General features: G+C 41.9%; 1 pseudogene; it reads left to right on the top strand.

Moving 5' to 3' along the window:
* The first annotated feature begins 6,025 nt into the window (after window positions 1-6,025).
* Window positions 6,026-7,944, top strand: LOC115686798 (isoliquiritigenin 2'-O-methyltransferase-like; annotated as a pseudogene).
* The last annotated feature ends 525 nt before the right edge of the window (window positions 7,945-8,469 follow it).

Here is an 8,469-nt window from a genome sequence, read left to right as displayed (position 1 = left end):
GGAGGAAGGACTTTAAGTTAGGATTGAGGATAAAATATTTCATTTGTGTATGGGATCAAATATTCTTATTTTCAAATAGGTCCACGGTTTCTGTATTTATCTTTGGAATAAAAGAATTGAACTGGGGATCGATTCAAGAAAACCTGAAACTTGGAAACAAACCGTCCTCCTTGGAACTGGCCTGAAACCAAACCGGCCAGTTCTCAAGTGGACCTGGAGCCAACCCCTCTATCTATTTTCCTTGTTTTTGGGTGAAATTGATGGGACCAAAAGAGAGGGAAAATACTAGAATGACTGAGTAGATTGTGGACCTTTTGATTTCTTTGAGTTTGTAGTTGTTAATAAAACAAAAAATTTCATAAAAATCTAGTCTTAACTGGTTTAAAATTGGTTCTACCTTGGAAACAAACTGGTTGGTTCGGTTCATGGTTTGATCCGATGGGTCCAACCCTAAACTCAAGAACCGAATCAAAATTGATGGCATCCCTAGTATTTCACTTGTGAGCCAACCAAGTTCTTTTTGAAATCGACCGAAGGCTAAACCGGCCAAGCCAGTTATTGCCAGTTCCCAGATTGGATCTAAATCATTTCTCACCCCTAAAGAGATCACAAAACCTTTAGAATTTTTTTCAATAAGTCATTCAAGTTTGCTGTCACTTGACTCTTCAGTTTCAATCAAGGCACTTAGATTTAATATTTCCCTTGGTCAATCGATCAAGAAGGATTTCTTGTCATCTCATGAATACAATGCATTAAAATCATCTCTTTCGAAAGTGACTTGCTGTAAGCCTCAATCCCATGTTCGATAGAAGAGGATGTATGGCTTGATTTATCAATGGGTACTCACTTTTTGGAGGCTTAAACAGTTGGACCGTACAACATAAAAGTCTAAATAAGAGGGTATTGCTTGCTTTGTATAACTTAATCCTGAGATTAGTCAACACTCATGGTAGGTGTTTTAATTCTCAGGACAGGAAAATTGTCCAATCAATCTTAAAATTATTGTACCAAGGGTGGTGCTAAGCTAACGGCACCGTTATTCCTTGTGAATAAGAGTGCCTTTTCTACCACACTCCATGGAGATGCAATTGGCAACTAGAACCTACAGAATAAAGAGACATGGAGCAAATATGGAATCAGTGAGCTCAGGCTGTCGCCTTCCCAAGGACCGTCTCTCTCTCTCCCCTCTTCAACGTCGTCCCTCAACACCTCGCCTTCTCGTAACTCAAGCTCTTGAGCACAGGCTCTTGTCAGCCGACCCTCCTGCCCACAACTCCATCCTCATCACTGGCTGCTCTCCCTCTAACTTCAACCTCGACGGCTGCCCTCTCCTCGAGCCCGACCTCTTCTCCTCCAACGCCCTCGCCGTGCACGACGTCGCTTGGATCCACGATTACTCAGTCTTGGCTTGCGGAAATTATTGGCCAGCGTTCATTTCTTCCATTAATTTTAGCTGTGCTTTTTCTGACTTTTGTCGAGCTATTCAAGCCAAGGGAAATACTTATAATTTCTCTTTCTTTTTGTAAGTTCTGAGATCATACAAGTCTATTAGAATACGATTTTTGAGTTGGGATGTGACATCTTCAAATTTCGACCCTATTCGGAATATAATAAAGTGATTATTCATCGATGCACTGTTAGTAAATCTCGCTCTGAATTGATCACTCATGAGAGACTAACCATTAGGGAAAAGCTATTAAGGAATTAAGTACGCACGACTTGAGAACTCGACCACGGATTGACAATTCGACCATAAGGATTGACGAGGGACAATTTTGAGCCATTATAGACCGATCAAGAAACGGTTATAGAATGTTTCGCCAATAATATACAATCGGATCGCAGGTGATTCCGCCTGACCATTGTATGGATTGCGAACGACCCAAAACCAATTCCTAACGATCGTGTACTTCGAAACTAGCGATTGACCCCTCGCAATTACATGACAACCGAGATCATTCATGGCTCGAGAAAACTTAAACGTGTATTGATATTAAGTCAACCACGGGTCGAATACGCGTAACTCCTACAAGCCGCCCGTTAGTTTGAGATATACTAAAATCGTAATCGATCGATTTTGATCATGAATTAGAGTCTGAAATTGGATTTCGATCTTTTGAGGATTTCAAGACTAAACTATTGGACGTCGCCTCGTTAATTCTCCGATTTATCGATTTGCTCGGAATTCTCGGAAAAGGATTAACGGCCGAGAATTTGGAGCCCACGAGGAAGTGGGCCGGACAAAGGCACATTGGGCCTGAAGCCCAATGTGGTTCGGCCATTTGGGCCCAAGACAAGCCCAAGTGGGCCCAATGAAGCCCACTAAGCCCATTTTCTATTTTCAAGCCCAAGTTTGAGCCCGATAGTATTTTGAAGCCCATTCCTTATGCGTTTGAGCCCAAACTTGATTTATACGAGCCCGTACAAAATTCTAGCTCGTATACGTGTAAGTATTTTTATACCTTGGTGAAATTACCAAAATACCCTTCTTTGCATTTATGACCAAGAGACAAAGGAGTTTAATGAGAGAAGACTTTAGGGAAAATTTCATGATGATGAAGACTTTGGGGGATGGCATTGATGAAGAGAAATATCTCTCTCTTGTCTCTCATTTTCTCACTTTGCTCTCACTTCTCTCTCTCCTCTCTCTCCTCCACGCCAACTTCCCTTCTTTTCCTTCCTTGTTTCTTTCCTCATTTGGCCACAGCAGAACAGCCTTTGGGCTGCTGTTCTTGCTGCCGTGCACCATCACAGAACCACCAGCAGCTTGCTGTGTTCGCCCAGAGCCCTATGCCACCCATCCGAGCTACTTTCGCCGTTCAACCGAGCCCCGCCGAGCTAAAACAGCCACCCACAGCTGCTGTCCAGCCAAGACCCAGCCGCCGTGGTCGTTCTGTGTCGTTTTCGGACAGTGCAACGCATAGCCCTCGCCGCCGCCGACGTGCCGGTGTCTTCGGAATTTCAATTGGGTGAGTTATCGCCCTAATCCCTTGATTAGTATGTTAAACTTGATTAGGATGAGTTAGTTTAAATTAATTATGTTTAGTACTTATTAATTAAGGATTAGTTGATAAGCTATCGCGATAAGTGATAAGTGGACTCGATAAGTTATCGAGAAAACGCGATAGGCTATCGAGGTTTTATTGATAAGCTATCGTCAATTATGCGATAAGCTATCGAGGATTTGACGATAAGTTATCAGATTATTTTTTTAATAAATATTTAATTATTAATTAAATGAATTTTCGGAATTAAAATATTAATATTTTATTAATTTTCGAAATTTAAAATATTAATATTTTATTAATTTTCGAAATTTAAAATATTATTATTTTATTAATATTTTTGTGGAAATTCCGAAATTAAATTGTGGTTATTTTAGGCTTAAATTGTGATGCCTAAGTTGGAATTTTGCCTTATATATTGGTATGTATGTTGAATTGAATTGACTGATTATTATTAAATATAGAATTGTGTGAATTTAATTAATAAACCCTGAGGTGTTGGGTTTATTTGTTAAGTTTTATGTGAGAAATATGTTGTGGATACTTAAATATAGAAGCATGCCGAGTTTGAGAATTTATTGATATGTGTATAATCACGTGTGATTATTTTAGTGCATTTTTACTGCAACATTTTATCGTATTAGCACGGATCCTGTCTGCATTGGCTAATTGAGAAAGATAACAATGGGACTTGAGTGACGGCTATGTGTGTATGATCACCTAAAGGTTCCTTTCGTGCCCGGTTTTACTGGATGACCGCCAACCTGGGGTTTGACTATGGCCTTAACGGGTGTCCCCAATTTGGTAATTGGAAGCCGTCGCTGGTAGCAGGGGAGACGTAGTCATTCGAGAATAAGATTCGGAATGAACCCATTTATGGGATATGCCGTCATTGTGGTCGGGTGAGACGATGCCGTGCCCGATGGGGTCGGACGATGCCCGGTTATGCCGAAAGATCGCCAACCTGATGCGAATAACGCAGGTTGTGCCGTGCCCTGTGTGGCGGTAGTAATCGGAATACGGATGAAAGATTGTGGTGGCATTGCGCTTGATTATGGGATGAAATTGTGAGGCACGGTATGGGACGGGCCGAAGCGGTTTCACCTTATAATCGGGACACGTGTGGATGCATTGTGCATGGAAAAGTTGCTGCGTATTCTGACTGCCTTATATGCTTATGGAATTATTATGGTACATGATGTTATAACGTGCAGGGCGTGTGCCAAGGCAAGGTAAGGTTACCTACGATTGTGTGATGGCATCTTGTGTACGTCGGGCTGAGTTGCATGTTTTAGGTGCATCCGAGATGGGTTGACCTCCTAGTCAGGGGCTTAGGTCGTTAACTCGCTGAGATTTATCTCACTCGTTGTTGTTAATCATTTTTCGGGTGCTCAGGTATGAGTATGCGTCGCGTTCTATTGGAACCGACTGTTTTGAGGAGGAACACTTATTGAGATTGTCCTCGTAGATAGAGGAGCTAGGTTAACCCCCTGCCTTTGTGGTTGTAATCGGGAAGGTTTGCATGGTGGACTTGTATTATGTTAACCCGATGTTTTGTTGATGAAGTTATTTTTATTGTGGTGTGTTTTCCCGACTATCTCTGTTGTTGTGATTGGGTGGATTAAGTTCGCTTCCGCATGCATTTAATTGTTAATGATTTGATTGGGTCGGTGACGCGTCCTAGGACGTTGCATTTATAACGACTGTGGTGGGATGTTAGCGCGCTCGAGGGTCGGGGCGTGACATGGGAGATCAAGAAGGAAAGAAGCTATGTTTTTTTTTCTTTCTGAGTTCGTTGGCGCGATTGTAATAAAAAAGGTGAGGAGAGTGTATTTCTTCTTCTTCTTCTTGGTCAATAACAATAGTTTCATTTGGCACTCTGAAGTTGCAACTGACTTAAGATTTCTATTTTATGTTTTCTGTTCTTCATTCATTTATGGGATAATAACATAAATGGTCCGTGAGCTTTTGCCCAATGTGCAACATTGAACATTTTCAACTAGTCCGGGGAGTAGTTTGAACATGTGTCAAAAGTTCACGGATCAAATTGAACAAATTAAAAGTTCAGGGATTGCATTGCATATTGAGCCAAAGTTCAGAGATTACATTAAACAAATTGAAAATTTAGGGATCACATTATACATAAGGCCAAAGTTCAGGGATCATTTGTGATTTTCCCTTCAATTATTTCTTTCGTTTCCATTGAGAGAAGACAGAGAGTAGCGGGAACAGAGCAGAGCAATGCGGGACATGGGGCCTCAAGTACCCAATGTCAATTCACCGAGGGGGATCCTTCTTGTTATCCAAAGGAGACTGGACAAGCAAGTCATGGCAAAATATGTGGTGCAGACTGTACCGTCACTCTTAGCTTATCATTTTTTTGATATGAACATTAATTTAGTCATAAAATTTTTAATTTTTAATTTTTAATTAAATCATAATCTTTTGCATGAAATTTCAATGTAATGTTTCCGATCAATTTAGCCCGAAAGTCGCTGACGTGGCGATGTGCCACGTAGTACGGCCGGTGATGACCGAACCGCTACATTAGTGATTTCCGACAAAAATTAATCGAATGGACTGTATTTGAATTTCTAGCAAAGGTTTACGACTAAATTTGCAAAAATAGAAAGTTTAGAATTGAAGTGATATTCGTACAATAAATTTAGGAATGATTAAAAAAATTTTCCTTCTTAGCGCGTATTAGGAGGTTACTTTGTCAAAAGATGGTGTAATTTAGAGGCGTTCACAAGCGGCAAAATTATTTCGGCTCCCTTGGGTCTCGATCCACCTTCTTTTCTATCATCGCCAATTTTCTCTCCCCTTTCTATCCTTCCAAACTTTTCCCAGAAAACTTGCAAGGTCTCTCACTCATTTCATAGAGAGACATCGATCACTCACTCATTCGTCCGACTTTCGCAGGCCGTGGCAACTCTTCTTCTGCTAGCTCGTATAACAAGTCCAAAACCACATGTTCCACCTTTGATTATAAGTGCCCATCGCCATATGCAATCCTACCACAGTTTGTGAATCACTTCCTTCGTCGATTCATATCCTCAGGAAGCAACCGAGTCCCTATCCAAACGTTGTCCAACACAAAAGCATAGAAAGCGAAAAATGAGTTCCACTCAAAACCAAATGAAACCCTTCCATGAAGAAGAAGACCCATGCCTCAAAGTCCTCTTGTACTCTAGCTATCGAGTCTTCCCAAGGATCCTGCACGCCGCTGTCGAGCTCAACCTCTTTGGGATCATAGCCCGGGCAGGCCCCGGGGTGTACGTGTCGCCCGCCGAGGTGGTTGCCCACCTCCTGGCCCGGACCCCCGAGTTGCCCGAGATCGTCGACCGGGTCCTTCGTTGCCTTGCTAGCCACTCGCTCCTCACGTACAAATCTGAGACGGTGGACGACGGGAGGACAGTGGAGAGGCGGTACGTGATATCACCGGTTGGTAAGTACTACATCAAGGATGAGGATGGCGGTTCCGTCGGGTCGCTCTCTCTCTTCACCTTCCACCGAGCCACCATTGACGTCTGGTGAGTGGAAATTTCCGTCCACGACTTTGGCTTGATATCAGAATATTATTTAGTTTCTCTAGTTGTGTAATTAAAAAGTAAATCGAGTCTTAATTCCTTAATCTGTGAATACATGACCTATCTATCATTTGAAAGAAATCATGTGGGACAGGCTTAAGATATACTATCATCGTAATACACAACAAGAGGAAACTAGATTGAGCAATTAATTGAATCAAACAAATCCTTCTTTCCTTTTTTGGCAATTATAGGCTCCAAGTCAAGGAAGCAATTGTGGGAGGAGGAGGCAACTTGTTCCAAAGGTCCATGGCAAGTCCATATTCCAGTACATGAAGGAGGACTCGTCCATGAACAAGTACTTCAACGACGCAATGGCCGGTCTCTCCGTGACGCACACAAGGAAGATCCTTGAGGTCTATCACGGATTCGACGGGATAGCAACTCTGGTTGACGTTGGCGGTGGAAAAGGTGCAACCCTTAACATGATCTTCTCGAAGTACCCCTCGATCAAGGGCATCAACTTTGATTTGTCCCAAGTCATCAAACACGCTTCTTCCTATCCTGGTACATTAAATATCACAAACTTCCCCAGCTTAGTTGCATTTATATCGGTTAAAACTATTTAGCACGAAATCATGTTTGCAAAAATTAGAGGCATTATTGTCCCCGAATTAGGCCTATTATAACTTCGGTAAAAATGGCATGCAGGCGTGAAGCATGTCGGAGGGGATATGTTGGTGAGTGTCCCGGAGGGAGACGTGATCATGATTAAGGCGAGCTAATCGAATCCTTCCCATAAATTATACTACTCAAATTGAAGTTGACTTTGCGAGCTGTGTCCTAACTTCATATGACTTTGCAAATTGGGCAGGGCACGTGCCATAATTGGAGCGACGAGTCGTGCATAAAGTTCTTGAAGAACTGTTACTAGGTGTTGCCGGCGAATGGGAAGGTGATCGTGATCAACTTCATAATACCGGACGACGAGCCGGAGGAGACGATGGCAGCTCGATACGTGTCGCTTCTCGACAACGCCATGCTGATCCAGCCGGGAGGGAAGGAGAGAACCGAGAAGCAGTTCGAGTACTTGTGCAAAGGAGCTGGATTCACGGGCTTTGAGGTCGCTGCCCGAGCTGTGTTTGCATTGGGAGTGATTGAGTTCACCAAGTGATTGAATGCTACTTCGTGATGCTTCTCATATGATGCTCTTCTTTCTTTTCTTCTTATTCTGTCTTTTTTCTTCTTTTCTTTTTTTTGGTGGGGACATAGTAGGATTTGTACCTCCTTGTCCAGGAGCAGGTGGTCTTATGTGCAAGAAGCAAATAGGCATTGTGGAATTCAATGAATATAAAATGCCTTGGCAGGGATTTCAGCCATCAAGATTTTTCTCTTTTGGTTTAGCCTTAGCTATTTTTTTAAATAAAGTAATAAGATGAACTGAAACAATGTTTGTGAATTGAACACAAAAAATCTCAACATAAGTATATTATTGGCAAACAATTTATGCAGCCATTGATGGTACATGAATTATTAGACGTGTAAATATAGTAAGTACAAATAAAAATTCAATTTCTTGATTAGAACCGCGGCATGCTCGAGTAAACTATTTTCATACTGGAGCTCAACTCCGTTGCGTAGTCGGGCTTCCTAACCAAATTTGGTTTTAGAATCAAGTGGAGCTTGAGCAATATACCGATGAGATCAAGCAGCTTACTAACAACTTGACTCGCTTCTATCCTTAAGCATCATTTACCTCAACCCTCCAAAAGTGTGTTGGGTGTTAAAAGGCTTGATTCGGGTGCGACATATCCTCTATTCACATTAGAACGGATACATACATTTTTTTTTATTATCATCATCACATGCCAGAAAATTAAGGCGTAGGGTCCTCAATTATTTTCTCAGTTTACAGGGTGAAATTGTACCTCAAT

The sequence above is a fragment of the Syzygium oleosum genome, unplaced genomic scaffold, assembly GCF_021117445.2.
Source record: "Syzygium oleosum isolate NSW1041296 unplaced genomic scaffold, Sole_v2.1 Sole_v2.02, whole genome shotgun sequence".
Lineage (NCBI taxonomy): Eukaryota > Viridiplantae > Streptophyta > Magnoliopsida > Myrtales > Myrtaceae > Syzygium > Syzygium oleosum.
This window is presented reverse-complemented; position numbering and strand designations above follow the sequence as displayed.